Consider the following 17,422-nt stretch of genomic DNA (forward strand, 5'->3'; position numbering starts at 1 on the left):
CTATTTTTCTCGTTCTCCCTTATTTTGATAATTTTTCCTTCAAAATTGTATTATCTACTATTTCCTCTGATTTGAAATATCGTTAAACAATAAGTATCTTAATTAAATCCCTTTTTGATTGAAAAATATTGTTTTATGACAAAATGTTCCCATCATCTCAACAATGACTAAAGTTACATAGGCTGGGTACTTCTAACATTGTTTTATTAGATTTCTCAGCTAATTTCACATTTTTATATCTTTCTTTGTTATTTTGTATTATGTTTGTTTGTGAAATAAATGAATTGATTGATTGAAAAAAAATTATCATTCAAGATCCCTTATTTTTTGAAATACTGAAAATAATTGAAAAGATATTTCAAGTAATGAGAGGGCTGCGTCCTAGAGTCCTAATAGACAAGCTGTCACTAAGAGAAAGTATGTTTCAAGTATTTCATCTACAGCTCCTTCTTCATTACAAACCATAGTTGACAGCTTGTTATTTAGGAAAACACTTTTTCTGGTCAGAAGCCAAAAATCTTCTAATACGGTACCACGTAATAACCTGGCAGAAAATATGATATCTCCAGAAAAGGCAAGAACAACAGGCGGAGATTCGAATGACAAGTAAAAGCATGTGTAAAAACAGGCATTACCAGTGCTAAGCATCATAAAGTCGTACTTTGCTTATCAAGTTTAGCGATCATAATCCGAATGGCCGGTCCACAGTCACGTGATTTATTGCATTTCCCTTACCAAGACTGGCTCGAATTTTGAAGAAGGAAATACCTGATATCACAAAGCTTTTATTGAGTCATAAATGTTTTTGATACTTCGCTTCAGCTCAAGATATCATCTCCATGTGTACACGTGTGTCTCTAGTTTGTAGTACAGTAACTTGTAAAAGACATAATATTGGCATTACAATTTAGAATAAATGAAGATTTGAATGAATTAATGGATTTTAATAAATGAATTATGATCGGATATTAATTCTTTATCAAAAATTACAATGTATTTCCAGCTATTGCAAGACTCATTGCTTACTAACAATACATTTTTATTAGAACAAATAATGAAAAAATGATCTAAATAAAAATATAAATCTGAGTTCCTTTTTAAATTATTTTGTCACGACATGTTTCGCCTACTAATGCCATCTTCAAGTCAATGAAAAAAGAAAATGATCTTATTCAGAACAGAGAGTAAACATGTAGATGAGTAGAAAACTTTGGATATCACCCTATAAGGATATCATCTTTTAGAATTAGGAATTAGGAGGATGATTAAGATCTACTGTATTGGAATCAGATACAAAACTATAGACTTTTTGAGAGCTCTGTGTCTTGGATAGCCCACGCTAAATAGGTGTCTAACCCTATAATATTATTATTATATAATGCTGTCATTAAAATCATAATTAACAAAATTGACATTAAAGTTATATGCTGTCATAAAAATATTTTACTATAAAAGTAAAAATTAATTTTTTGACATTCAATGGATGTTGAAAGATGATACAGTGATTTGTTCCAATCATTTAGAAGTAGAAATAGCTGAGTAAATAAGAACTATAATGATTATTTTCAATTCATAGGATGTATAATTCAAATTGGTATGAAATATAAAATTTAATTCAAATTATTTATAAAATAGAATTATAGTACCCTTTAAAATAATTAAAACAATAATACAAATTATAACGTAACTACTAGTTTCGGTGATCACACCATCGTCAGGTTATCAAATTATAATGATTCAAATTATATTTTTCAGATAACTATTACGATTGAATACTGGAATATACCAATTTTATTATAACAAATCATACTGTATAATGTACCATATCTAGTCACTGAGCATCAAATGTTTTCAATAATCAATACCTTTATCATTTTATATTATTTTTGTTTTTTGCTTTAAGCTACTTTTGAATATAAATCTGAGTACCGTTTTTGAGTGATGAAATAATTTAAAAAGGGTAGTCAGATTTATATTTTTATTTATATATTATTTTTCTATGTTCGATGACTCCTCAAGCTTATAGAAGTTTCATTATCTAGAACTTTCACAGAGACATTGTGGAATTTCTCCATACTAATAAGATGAAATGAAAAATATGTTGTCAGTTCCAAATAAATTATGTTGCAGTGAAACTATTCCATTTCACCTTGAATATATCTATTTGAAACTTGACAGAACACAATTAAATAACACAAAGTGACTATCTAAAATTCACCCAATAAGTATATCTGATGTTAATAATGAAAGACCAAAAATATTTTATATCATATATACAACCACAATGACTCGAACACTGAAGAAATCCCGATTTCAAACTGTTTGGAGAAAAAGTAGACATAATTTTATTGTTTCCATTAATACTTAGTGAATAAGAAATAATTATTATCAATTTGCAACATGACATTGTACTCTGTAGCTTCTTTTGATGTTTCTCTTTAGACAAGGAAAAAAACTAGCAAAGCTGCTCAGGAGCATGACTACTAACATACATAGACTAACTAAACAGTTACATCTGTGATGTACACTACCTACTTCTTAAATCATGACGTTCAAAGAAGGTAGTAAATCAGTCATGTATAGGGTCTTGACTCTTGAAACTCACACTACCAGTCATAAAATTTTCATTTTCGAAGGATTCAAATGCCTTATATGTGAATTGTAAACAATCACGTCTTGTATTTACATGCAGTTTTACTAGTTTCCTATAAAACAAATCTATATAAGTAAATATAAAAACCTCATTTACTATTCCACCAAATATGGGCACTCGTTTTGCTCTCTCTGGTTCAAAATTTTTATTTTTATCGTATCCTCAGATGTTTGTTTTGCACTCAACATAGGAAACAAAAAATAACAAAGAGCAGGCATGCAATTCTTCTGAGTACAATAGGTGTGAGTGTAATATTGAATTATAATTCTTTTGTATTCTAAAGTGTTCCACTTTAAAAACGTTTCAAGAAGGACCGGTTCCATCTTTGCTGCAGAACAGTGATGTTCTGCTAGCTACTAGATAATAATTGAGAATCAGGGATTCTGTTTTTATATTGTTTGCTCTGATATCATGTGGCTCGTATCATTGATTGAACATTCCATTATTCAATCTAGCTTTGCTGAAAATCTCATTATAAAAATCTTAAAAGTGTAGCAGAAAATCTCATTATTTAAAATGTAGATATTTGTGTGTTCTACGACAGTTTTGTTGCTGGAAAAATTCAGTAAATCAAGTCTATTCTAATGAGGATCCTCTAATTGGACCTAACAAAATGGACTTGGATATATTCTAATGTATGAAATCAGGGCTACTTATTTTTATTTATGAAATATAATTATACAGGGCTTTCCAGAGAAACGGGAAATTTTGAAAGTTGAATAATTTCAAGAAAACAAATCTTTGAATAAAGTTTTTCATATTATTCAATAGAAAAAATAATGCCATTTTAGAATAAATAATACCGTAACATTTATTTTTTGAAGATGACATCTTGCAGGTGTATTCCTTTTCTTCGCAAACATTCCTGTAGTCTCTTCATCACATTGTCCATTCATGTTTGACGTAACATTACAACTGGAATTTGAAATCGCTTCTCGAATCTTGGCTTTCAATTCTGCAACAACGAGAGAATTTAAAGCCAAGATTCGAGAAGCGATTTCAAATTCCAGTTGTAATGTTACGTCAAACATGAATGGACAATGTGATGAAGAGACTACAGGAATGTTTGCGTAGAAAAGGAATACACCTGCAAGATGTCATCTTCAAAAAATAAATGTTACGGTATTATTTATTCTAAAATGGCATTATTTTTACTATTGAATGATATGAAAAACTTTATTTATAGATTTGTTTTACTTGAAATTATTTAACTCTCAATATCTCCCGTTTCTCTGATACACTCTGTAGTACCTTTTTTGAAGTTAATAAAATAATAAATTAAGAATTTAATCTATCCTCTAACATTGTGAATGATAGCAAATTCTTAAAACAAGAAAAAATCAAACAATAGCAAACTCAAGAATTGCTCTATGATTAAAAATAAGGAGGTTAAGTAATTTTCAGCACACATAACAGATAGGTAACAGAATTCATATCCACAGTGCTGATTTTAATCATTTAAAACGTTGCATAATTTATTATTAATTCTGTGCATAGATATGCCATTAATGTATTGTTAAAAAATAAATATGGGAAAAAAGTTTTCATATTTTGGTAATAATGTCTATAATTTGTTTTCATTTGCGTTAATCTTAATTTTCATACCCCAAAAACTAGATAATAACAATTTCAATTTTACAGATGAAAATTATAATTTGTTTAAAAATGAATATTAATTAATATTTTCAAGTTCTGAGAGTTTATTGAATGTAATCATTATATTATTATCAGTTTTTAATTAAATCAAATTCAACATTTCTAGTTTATTTATTTCTGGACTGAAAAGTGGACTAAAATCAATTCAAGTGGATAGCATTTAACCTATCATTTTTATTCATTCATAACTCTACCTTCATTGTATCATTCATCCTACATCATCACCTAGGCTTAAAATACTTCTAGAAAGTCGCCTTTGTAAAATAATAAATAATAAATTTCAATTTTACAATTACAGGAGTTAGATTCAAACCTCTACATAGTTGGATGTACCTATATTTTTGATAAAGGAGATAATTTTTGAGAGAAAATCAATTCATTCAAAGTGGAAATTTGATAAATCATCCTGGAAGCTGAAATCATGTTGTGTCACCAACGATAAAGTGCAGATTGCATCCAGTTGAAAATTTGAATTTTATGCTTTAAGGAAATTGATCAGTTAGCTCGTGCCCTATTATGCAACCTCGAAAATTGCAAATTACGTGAACCGAAACGATCAAAAGTAATATTTTATTACTTTATTACCATTACTTTGATGAAATTTTAAATTAATTTTCCTACACATCGGGAAAGTTAAATGAAATTTTGGTTGATACAGTCATCAATCTCAATGAGAAACATTAATTTCCTTCCTGTTAGCTGATTAGGCTACGATTTATAGGTAATCTATGTTAGTTGCAACACCTCTAATTTGGGGAACCACAATTGGTAGATGTTACGAGAGTATTCATAGTTCAAGCTTATTGACCAAGCTATCTACAGATTATACAGGTACAGTAGGTTATGTAGCCTACATACAGTTTTATGAATGATTAAAATATATGAAAATATTGTCATTATTTCATATAACTAATTAATAATGATTCGACACAAATACACAAACCTATACGGTTTTGCTGGTAACTTCAATTAATTTCAAGTAATTTAATGATTTATTTTTATACTTATAAGTGATTTTTTCAAATATATTGTGTATTTTTGTGTATTATTTTGAGGCAATAAAGTGAATTTTAAAGGTTGAAAGAAAGGAATTTGAAAGTCATTTCAGAAGATTTTGTCCAACAAACACAAACACGTGTCAAGCACAAGTTTTATTCAAATCCTGTTATTTTAACCAGTGAAGTATATAGGCCTACGGTAATTTAGCAACGACTTGTTATCTGCAAATGGGGAAGAGATTGGTTTCTCATCACGCTGATAACCTATCGATAAAGAAGTTAAGCTTCATGCGCTTGCTACTCCCGTTGTAAGGGTGACCATTTCAACAGCCGAGCTCCTCTAAATGCCATTTATGAGTTTGAAACTCGCTTCCCGGTGCTTCGGAACCCACCTAAAGCTGTAGACCACTCATCTCTTCCGTCATCATCCGTCTCATTATACCCACGCACAAGCCTAGAGGCATAGCCTAGGCATAGCCACCTCTAATACAAGGCCCCGGCCTACGATATTGCAACGTCGCAGCGTAGGCCTAGAATCTAATACATGATTGGTGAAAAAGATTTAAACAATACCAGCTGATCTTTTTCACCAATCATGTATTAGATTCTAGGCCTACACTGCGACGTTGCAATATCGTAGGCCGGGGCCTTGTATTAGAGGTGGCTATGCTAGAGGTCATGTGGGCATCACCCTCAGCAAAAAACTATTCAGAGACTGTGAATATGAGTTTAAAAATCGCTTACCGGTGGTTCGGAGCTCACCTAAAGCTGTAGACCACTCATCTCTTCCGTCATCATCCGTCTCATTTTATTCACGCACAAGCCTAGAGGTCATGTGGGCATCACCCTCAACAAAAAATATTAAGACTGTGAATATGAGTTAAAAATCGCTTTCCGGTGGTTCGGAGCCCACCTAAAGCTATAGGTCCACTCATTTCTCTTACCATCATCCGTCTCATTACCCACGCACAAGCCTAGAGATCATGTGGGCATCACTGTCAACAAAAAAGTTTTCAGAGACTGTGAATATGAGTTTAAAAATCGCTTCCCGGTGGTTCGCAACCCACCTAAAGCTATAGATCCACTCATTTCTCTTACCATCATCCGTCTCATTTTATTTTGGTAGAGAGTTAGTGGGGAGGATATTTTTAATATTCTTCCCAAAGAATGGACATTGATATGTCCAAAGCTCCGCCAATTTATGTAGATGCATAACAATATGATTATTATCTATAGTTATTATATTACAAATTGCTTTTTCATATAATATACAGTTCAATAGTTATTTTCTTAGTCTATATTATGTAAATAATTCATCTATAACTTTGCTGTATTGTAAGATATTGTATACAAGTGTAGGCCTATAAGCCAGTATATATTGTAATCTACATAAATAAAGTACTCAATCAATCAATCAATCTCATTACCCACGCACAAGCCTAGAGATCTTGTGGGCATCACCCTCAGCAAACAAATCATTCAGTGAGTGTCGTAGAGATCAGGCTGCATATGCCTTCTCGGAGTTTATACGGCTCTAATAAAACAATAACACAGTACAAAAATAAACAATTCCTTTTCTACTGCATGAATGGGATAATATTTATTAAGTAATACAATCAGGGGTCAATGTAATTGTTAGTTGAGAAGGAATCTTTGTCAATTATGATCAGATATGTGTTTTATCGATGGGCATGTAAGGAGATTTCATCTCTTCTAGATCCTCCTTTGTTTAATTTCGATTAGAATATGGGATCTATTTCATGCGAGAGGTGGGACTATCTATGTGCTACCGATAGTTAAGAAACAATAGCCCTGTGCCGAAAATCCTACGCCCCTACGCCTCTAAAGACGAACGTGATCCAATCTGGCCAGGAATTCCGTTAATAGAATACCCAAAGTCGTGTAACAAGAGAAAATAAACACTGAAGCTGTTCCTGTAGCGACTTGAACAAGATATTAGAGTCTTAACAAGGCGACTCAGGAATGTCGGTCGGAGTATATGAATAAAAAAACTCAGTTTTAAACCGCTTTAGAATGATAAAGAATGCAGATCAGATGAGGATAGTATTCCCCGAAAAACTCTCTTTAGAATCTCTGAAACCCTCAAGCTCAAGATGGCTTGTGAAGAGGGTCTTCATCTTCATAATCTTCAATATTAGAGCGAATGTCCTTTGAAAACAACGTTCATTTTGTTTAGAATGGTGTTACAAAAAATTGGCTTTCACTTTTCCCAAGTAAGTTGATAAGGATGAAAAATACATCTCTATTTTTAATAAAAAACAAGTTTTTACATATCTTCATTCTTAATGTTATATATTGATGGAATGCTTGCAGTTTGACGTGAATTTCACTCCATCTATCTTATTTAATCAATTTATTTATTTACCTACAAAAATATGGGAGCAAACGCGAAAATCCAAAAAATTGCTCCCTAGTTAAGAAAATCACAATAACCTCAATACAAATAAATTTAATTGATTGAGAGAAAAATAAATACAACGAAAAAACTATTCTATATTCTATTCTATATTTGCAGCATTTAATTTGGATTTTTGTTTAATAATAATTATTCTATATTATCTATACTACCGTATCTAATAGAATAGTGTAATGTAGGGGATTAACAAACAAATACCTTAAAAATATTCAGTTTCATGTAACGAGTAATAAAATAGTTCCACTCCAACCACTACCAAATACCTACTCTCATAGTACATAATAATACTAGTAGTTCTGCGAACAGTATACCTCACGCAGTATTCTCATCCACAAGTACCTGATTGAAACTATAGACCTTATGGAAATACAGCAATAGACTGGCTTCTCCACACATCTGTGTAATCACTTGTCAGATGATTTATGATGAATAAATTCTATAGTCTGATTTTTACTCTAATATTGGCGTATGAAGGAGGCTCCTTTTTCCTTTTATATTATCCTTGAAATACAAAATTTCCAAAAACCTTGTATATACGTCGACGCGCAATTGAGAAAGGAACATACCTGTCAAATTTCATGAAAATCTATTACCGCCTTTCGCCGTAAATGCGCAACATATAAACATTTAAACATTAAGAGAAATGCCAAACCGTCGACTTGAATCTTAGACCTCACTTCGCTCGGTCAATTAAAAAACTTCAGTCACTGTTTGGACTTCAAAATATACAACAGCAAGAAATATGTCGTCACATTAAACGCCGGTTTCCGAACTCGTGGTTTAGCTACGTTCTAGACTTTAAACAACTGGAGTCAGAAAATTGGCTTTGAAAAACGGGGCAAAGTCACAGTTAATAGTTGCAGCAAAATAATCTTAGTTGCAGCTAATCTTTATTTTCTCATTTCTATAATTGGAAACGTTTTTCCTTGACGAAATTAAACATTCCTAAATAATTCAAAATAGCTGAAACTTTACACTATTTTCTCTTTATTTTATTTTGTGTTCAATTTTCTAGTTTTTTCGAAAATTAATTTAAACGTGGACTGCGGCGTTTCGCCCCTTTTCGGAAAGCCAAATTTCCAACTCCAGCTGCTTTAAAATCTAGAACTTAGCCAAATCCCGAGCTCGGAAACCGGCCCTAAGGCTCAACTCACACTTACGCGACTCAGGTCGAGAAGAGACTCGACTCTAGTGGAGAGCATGTGTTTCCAAATGATGACACTGAAACCAGTCGATTTTTTGTCTCCGCGTCGTCAATATTTGAAGATACATGCTCTCGACTAGAGTCGAGTCTCTTGAGTTGAGCCTAAAGTGTTATTTTTAACATAAAAGTATTATACTTTCATATTCCAACAAATATTAATTAGTGGAAAGAAGATGGATAATCAGTAGCAGAAATAGTTCAGGGACAAATAATGTTCATTGGTTCATTTGTCATTCACTGAAATTATAGAAATATCTTGAAATATGATGGGGCACAGAAACCTTTGAGAATAGAAGATTGAGTTGTATAGCAGTTTACCGTGAAGAAAGTCAGTTGTGCATAATTTGCTCGGTGGAAAAGATAGATTTCTCCAATAAATGGCAATATTGCGAGAAAAATACTGCAGGTTACCAAAAGATTATCCGAGAATATTTATGAGGCAATTCATATGGGGTTACAGTAATCTAGTTCTCTCACCTCGAACTCAGCGGGGGTTATCGGGAATCCAGCTGATTTACGAATGTTTCACCAACAACTCTTTCGAATTAATGCAAATTTATTCAGAATTTCATAAGGTTGTAGTGCTTTAAAAATTCCTTTCGATTCTATTCCCTAAGCGCCGCTTCGACTCACACTATTCTTGACAATAAATAACTAATCGTTAGTGGTGTTTTTCAGAAAGCAGAACTGTTCTGAGACCAGAGTGTTCATCTACTAATAACTCACACTGTCTATCTCTCTATCCTCTAACTCATCTCGATCTGTTAGAAAGTTGGATAAGGATAACACACACTGGCTTTCAAAAGATTATCACAAAGTAGATACAACACTATAATACCGGTTGACACTTTATTGCGGCCCACAATCAAAATGTTGAAGATTTTCGAATAGGGAGAGTTTCTGGATTTAGGTTTGAACTCCGAGTAAGAAATGATCGTTTATCATAGGTTTATCATGTTGTTACAAAATAAGCTTAAAAGGTTTTGATTAACCTATTCATTGAATTTGAATAGAAATGTTTTAGTTGAAACAGCGACTCATAGCTGAGTTGTAGATGGATAATAAAGCGATAATGATAGGGGAAATAAACTGTCCTTTTCTATTTTTTGATGATTTTCTAAATTATCCGATTATATCCAATTTCATCCCGTTGCCATGTTTCCCACTCAGGGTCGCTTTCTAAAAAGTTGGTTTGACTTGATTAACCCGTTTAATCAATGTATGGTTGCATTAAAAGTGTTTCAATTGTGTCAGCTGATGGTTTAAACTAGAAGTTTTGGAAAAATTAATCCTAAGCCTGCTAAGTACACTCAACCATAAACTATATACAGCCAGAGAATTCCAAAAAATGTATACACTATACACTAGAATGACAGTGAACAAGAAGAGAACAAACCAACATACAACTGTGAATCTTATACAATACTAGCCGTCAGGCTCGCTTCGCTCGCCATATCAGTATAGCCAGGGGGCTCCGCCCCCTGGACCCCCGACTGGATCGTCCAAGAATGAGATCAGCAGGCATTTTTCATTTGAGAATTTTTATCATATGTTAGGACGATGGCTAAACGGATACGTCTGGCTAAACGGATATGGCGAACGAAGCGAGCCTGACGGCTAGTAATATAATATTCCCAGGAATAGCTCTGATTGAAGTAGCAGTGCCCAATCAATTTTTCCACGATAAATGCATTTCAATCTTCAACTTGGTGCCAACCTAACAAAGTCAACTCAACTTAATGCCAACCTGACAAAATGATTAATTTAGTTACCAGTTAACAACTGTTTCGAAGAGGTACTCTCTCTAGATTATAGTTCTATATTAACATATGGTATGGCCTTTTTTCAATTATAATTAAGAGAATAAGAAGAATATACATGCGAAAAGACGAACTTAAAACCACCTTTAGAGTGTCACGTTATTCTTTATATTTAAATAACGATTAGCCTCCTGCTTGGCATCAGTCGGTAAAGCATGAGATTTGATATAATTAGGGCGTGGTTTTCTAATAGTATTCAGTCTTAAAAAATCTTGATAAGCCTAGATATGGGCTTCTCCTATAACTCTTGTAATTCAATAAATAATAAATATATATATAAATGATACTTATACTATAGTGTTGAGGAATAAAAAATAAATTGCACACCGTGAAAGTTTCACACATATATTACACAAATAATGCAAAGATCAATCGAGGCAAAAAATATATATATAGAGCGATAAAAAATATAATATAAAAAATAGAACAATAATTTTATATCAACAAAATATCACAGGCTAAACTTTATATTCTAGATTTATGGCACGAATCATTACCATGTGCCTTTATCTTGGAATCATATGCATTCTTTTGCATGTAGCTGCGACATGTACTTGCTAATACTTGTCGACTTGGATAATTCAATCAAAAATATGTGCTCTAAGATCAGCTTGATAAATTAGCCACTAATAATCCAAATATATATTTATATATTAAAATCTCTAGTATTTAGTAGATTTATTTGTACCTAATATACATTTTTATCTCAGGGTGCAAGATTCGGCACCTGACGGAATAGGTAGAGCCATTCATCTAGTGAATTAGAACTATGATAAATTATCGCAAATTGTATTGCAAAAAATTAAATATTGTATGCATACGTTTGATAGCCTAGATTTCGTACTTCTTTGATTAAATAGAAATTTCTAAAATATTGATCTATATTTTTCTTTCAATTAAATACCTTTAATACTAATTTTTACTTGCGCAAGTATTACTCTTATTAATTTCTCAATTTATAATAACCCTTTCGGCGAGCTAGCTTTGATCATCAGATTAATACGAAGCACTAGGGCGCCCATCACTAATTCAAATTTAATCACTCACGTGTCGAAAATCTTCTTGTAAGCCGCCGATGTCGATCCAACTCCATGCGGTCCAGGAATATGGTAGCCGGAATCGTCTCCTCCAAGGGGTTATAAATTTAATAAAAATAAAAAATGACTTCTGCTTCACAATAGCATCACGAAGTCTTTTAAGAAATTTAATAATTTACTTTAACTTTAATTTTTTACAAAATTATTAATAAGGTACTTCGCTCTAAAATATTTGGGGTCCTCTTATGGTGGCATCTGGCTGGCGAGTGCTGGTTCTTCCTTCTCAAGTTTTACAGATCCTCTTTCCGACTTTCAAATTAGCATAAAATTTAAATATCTCAATCCTCCGCCATTAAATTCAAATAGATCTTACAAAAAATGCTAAAATATTGCTTAGATTATATGATTAATAATTTCTTTGCATTCGAGCCATATTGATAACATAGATTACACAAATTTTTACACGAAATCTAGTACATTTATATAAATATATATAAATATTTTGAATTGGCCTACAGTTGCCGCCGATTAACTGCCGTTTTACTATTGGTGCATGCAAATTTTATTAGGTATTCATGCGCCTGGTAACTCTTATTTCCTGAATACATTAAATTATTTTTATTTGGTTTTTTATTTATGCTCTTTGCATGCTAGTTAATATTCTATACATTAATATTAATTCCATGCTACCTAATAATTAGCCACGTGGACGGGTGTTTTTTCACATTGCACACCATCCGAATGCAATAAAGCTCTGCCAAGGGGTTTTGGTCAGATTCTACGTTCTTCGGTTTGATCGATCTCTAGGTCACCGATCTGTGAATACATCTACCTAACCTCAATCTTCAAATATTTTATAAATAATCTATTTATGAGTAGTAAACTTCCTTCAAATCCTTTTTAAGTTCTTGTACCATTTAGCCAGAACAAGCTGATGCTATCTAATCTTGTTTATTATCTGCTTGGCGATATTAGCCAATTACTTTATTTTTAGACCTATTACTATTTCTGTTAGGGCTTTTCATCTACCCAGATTTAAATATGTTACACGCGCCCCTGGGTTGAATTCAAAATATTTGAGAATCACAATGTTTTTAATGAAAACCCACCCTTCAAATACATTGATATACACTATACTTTATTTATAAATTATACTCTCCTACTTCTATCACAGATCGCAGACATATTTACTGCATCTCCTTTATACCTTTATCAAAAACAATAACAAATTCTCCTCTTCAACACACATAAAAATATCATAAATATAAACTTCTAAACGTACTCCTCCTGATACCATTTACAACACAGTAATTTTTGAATTCGCCGCTTGCAGGGCTGCCAACTTAACTACACACATTTCATAATTCTCATAAATGATTCCTTTTAGACAATAATTTCGATTCATAAACTTCTGGGCTTATGTCTTATAGTATTTCTTAGGTCTTAATATAAATAATTTTCTATACATCAGGTACAATACTTTTCTTTTGCTAATGGCTCTTTGGTTTTGGTAACTGGTATTCACTTTAAGTCTTTTCAGGTAACAAACGTGGCATAATTAAAAGTAATAAATATAAAAACATATAAATAAATATATCGACATTAATAAATATAATAAATAACAATAATAAATAACTCTTTGGGTACAGTACTTCTTTTTATAAACATATGTTCAACAGATATTACATTCATTTGATTTGGGTGGCTTTGGTCAGCTGTTCGCTGTTCTACAATTCATAGTGTTTCATGTTACAGCAGAATTTGCTATCGACTTTCATAACTAACCTAACTGCTCAATTTTTTCTCTTAAAAGGTAATTAACAAATTTTAATTTTATTATCCCCGCTTGTGTCCTTTTTTATCTGATGTATATAATTTAATTACATATTTAAAAATTGTTCTTTTCCTTATTGCAGGCTTCTGACGGCTGGAAGGAATTAAAACATTGGATTGTTGCCACGAGGTCCTATACCAATATTAAATTTATTAAGGAAGGTTAGTAATTGGCTTGATAGTGTTGTTTTCCTTTGACTTCTTATCATATTTATTTCAAATTCGATGATATTTCATGTAGAATTGTATTGGTCTTCCCATATCTTTTGACTTTCTGCTTGTAGCTACACTGTAGGCTGGTTGGGTTATCTGCTATCCATTTGTTGATTGTTGAGGCTGTCCTATTATTAATTTATCTTCATGAATATAAAACCCCGGTATCTGGTGTATTCTCTCTTCAAATAACTCCTTGTTCCTTTAATAATAATTTCTTTTAATTGATTCAAAGTCTTCCATTTATTTTCTTTCAATACTATCCACATAGTTTCTTTATAAATAAGCTTAATCATATCAGGAAACAGTTTCGTAAAGCAAGATTTTTCATAGGCCATAAACTTCTTCAATAATATTATCCTCTTCATTTTTTCCTTAACATCACAATTTTTAGCAAACATCACAGCCATAATAACAAATAATTTCACCATACAAGATTTCCAACAGTCAACAAATTCCTTCAACACTAACCTGGTCTTAATTATAACATCAATAGCATCACTTTTCAATATTATCACAGCCATTATAACAAATATTAAACACCATATCCAAACATTTATCATCTTTTCAATAGCATAATACCCAGGTACTTTCACTTTCTTAATATTATTTTTTAATTCTTCCAATCTTCTCAAACACCGTTCATCCTTCATCAATCTCAATAAGTAGTCCATTTCGTTGTTGCCCATGCATGAATCCGTAGTAGTCCTTTTAGTAGCTCCGTTTTTATCCCATTTATTACGTCCATTTTGCCGGTCACATAGCTGGTTTGCCCTCTTGAAACGTATGTGCCGCGGATGCACGCCGTCGGTCCGCTCCTGTCCTCCATCCTGGTTTCGGTCCGGTGTCTTCTTCGGGCGTTTGAACCGTGCATGCGGCCGGTATGCGCGCGCGCGGCTCCTCCTTTTCTTTCGCCTCCGGGCCTTGCGATGCATCTTCTTCTCCCGAATGCCGTCCTCCTCTTCCTTATGTCGGCCGTCCGGTGTCCTCGGGCGCTTCCGTCTCCGGGCCTTGCGGTGGTCGCTCCTCTTGTCCGGTAGTCCGTCCTCCCTGGTGTCATCCTCTATCTTGGGGTCCTCTGTCTGTTTCGGTGGTGTCCCTTGATGCGCGGGTGTGACGTGCAGACACATGGTGGCGGTCTCTGGATATGCGGGCTGCTCTTCCTGCGGTGATGGATCGTCGGCGGGGAATATAAGGCTCAAGAGGGGTTGATGTTTTCGGGCTGTTTTAATTACATGTTGAGCGGCGGTTTTTGGTGGTGATTTATCTTGTATTAACATCTGTTTTTCTAATATTTTCGGTAAACCGTTCACAAAGGTGGTATATGAGGCTGTAGTATCTTTATTTTCTCTATCTATTTTTTCTGAGCTTGTGTGGGTTGTATCGGGGTTATCATGTAGACATAATTGTTTAGATGTAGTTTTCTGTATATCTGGTGGCGGGTTGTTGGGTGTTGGGTTCTGTGTTTTTTGGTGATTTGATCTGGACGCATGCTCTAATGTGTAGTTTGTACTTATTTGATGAGGTGGCGGTTTGTAATTTCTATTATAATTATTCTGAGTGTAATCATTATTTGTGTTGAATCGATCATGGCCATAATAATAATTTCTTTCATAGGTTTGCTGTGGATAATGATTTGTTTGACGATTCTGAAAACTTCTATTATTCCAGCTGTTATTATGATTATGATTATAGCGGCGTTTAAATTGAGGGGTAGATCGTGAGCAATCATATGGTACTGATTCATAGTTTTGGCTGGTATACTGATTACTTTTCGAGTTATGTTGATTTTGTGTATATCTCTGGTCTGAACGGTGGTTTGACATTGCCATCACAGACTGTATGCCATATAAATGATTTATCAGCTGCTTACAATCAGTAATGGGTTGTGTGGCGAGTGCCATTCTAACTTGATACGGTAGCTTCTTTAAAATAATACTTGCTAATGCCGATTCGTTAATGGGCTCGCTCAATTGAGAATTTTTAAACTGTAGGGCAGTGACGAAAGTGGTACATGCACCGTCTAAGTTAGGGTTGAACTCGCATGATATAATGTCCGCTAGCACGTCCAACTGTTTACTTCTGCTCCAATACTGTTCCAGGAAGACAGCTACAAACTCATCCAATGATGTAAATTCATGGACTCTACTCCGAAAGAACATCAGGGGTTCGCCAATCAATAAACTAGTCAAACGAAGACGCCAAAAATTCCAAGAGGTGGGTGTTAATGATTGAACTAGTTTTATCTGATCTATAAATTCTTTAGGTTGGAGATAGCGGTCTGTATTGTCAAAACGGCCTAATTCATTGAAACTGTGTAGTGAATCAAACGTTGCTATGGGAATAGGCTCTATATTCTCGTGCGGAAATTGATGTATTTGACTTTCAAGTTGTACCAACTTCTCTTGGGCCTGTTTCCAATGACTAGAAGCTTCTGTTTCATTATCTACTACTTCGGCATTTAATTCAGATGAAAATAATTGCTGTTCTCCAACGGCTGTCTCCAATGAATTAAGTTGTACTTTGTTTTGATTTATATCAGAATTTAGGTGAGCTATTTGTGTAGATTTACTATTCTGTTGTTTATTTATGGAAATAAGTTGACTATTGTTCCTGTTGTAGCTATTTCATGAATTTGTGAAGTGTTTTGTGCTGGTAGGTTATCTATTCTTTCCGCAGTCTCCTTACCCATTCTTACCGATGTATCCTTCAGTGATTCCCGCATTTCCTTCATTTCCGCCTTTAGTTCTTCATTACTGTGGTCATTGTTTTTTCTAAACTATTAGAAAATGACTTGATCATCCCCTCTACTATAACCCTCCTTATTGCTTCTTGGGAGACATTTAACGGTTTATTACTGTTCACAGGATTCTTGGCGGTGATTGAAGATATCTGGGCGTTGGACTCCATCGCGCCCCCCTCAGCGTCGATCTCCGCTACTATCGCCGTCTGCAGTGTGTCTGCTACCTTACTTTGCGTGGACGAAAAGAGACTCATATTTTAAAAATGGATTAAGTGTCAAGTGTTTGTTAAAAAAGTGAAAGTTTTGGCCAACAAGGCATTAATAAGGACACAAATGAGGATAGGCCTATGGACATTACAAGCCAGGTAACCTATTTATTACTTAAGCTCTTATAATATAATAATACTATTCATTGATTTCTGACTAGCAGTTTAGGCCCATAAAATATAATAGCTCTCTCTATAAAATATATTTTCTTTTTTACAATAACAATAATAAAAAATTTTCTTTAAAACATATAATTTCTCTTTATTTAAAGCTATTGATTCCCCAAAAAGTAATACAAATTTTCCTTCGCCAGTTTTCCTCACAACTCGTATAAGTTATCTATAATTTTCAATATGGTTATTGACTTAATTTCAAATAATTATTCGATGAGCTTGGCTCTCATCATCAGCCCCACGTTGGGCGCCATGTCTTTCTGTCACGTTATTCTTTATATTTAAATAACGATTAGCCTCCTGCTTGGCATCAGTCGGTAAAGCATGAGATTTGATATAATTAGGGCGTGGTTTTCTAATAGTATTCAGTCTTAAAAAATCTTGATAA

The sequence above is a fragment of the Nilaparvata lugens genome, chromosome 4, assembly GCF_014356525.2.
Source record: "Nilaparvata lugens isolate BPH chromosome 4, ASM1435652v1, whole genome shotgun sequence".
NCBI lineage: Eukaryota > Metazoa > Arthropoda > Insecta > Hemiptera > Delphacidae > Nilaparvata > Nilaparvata lugens.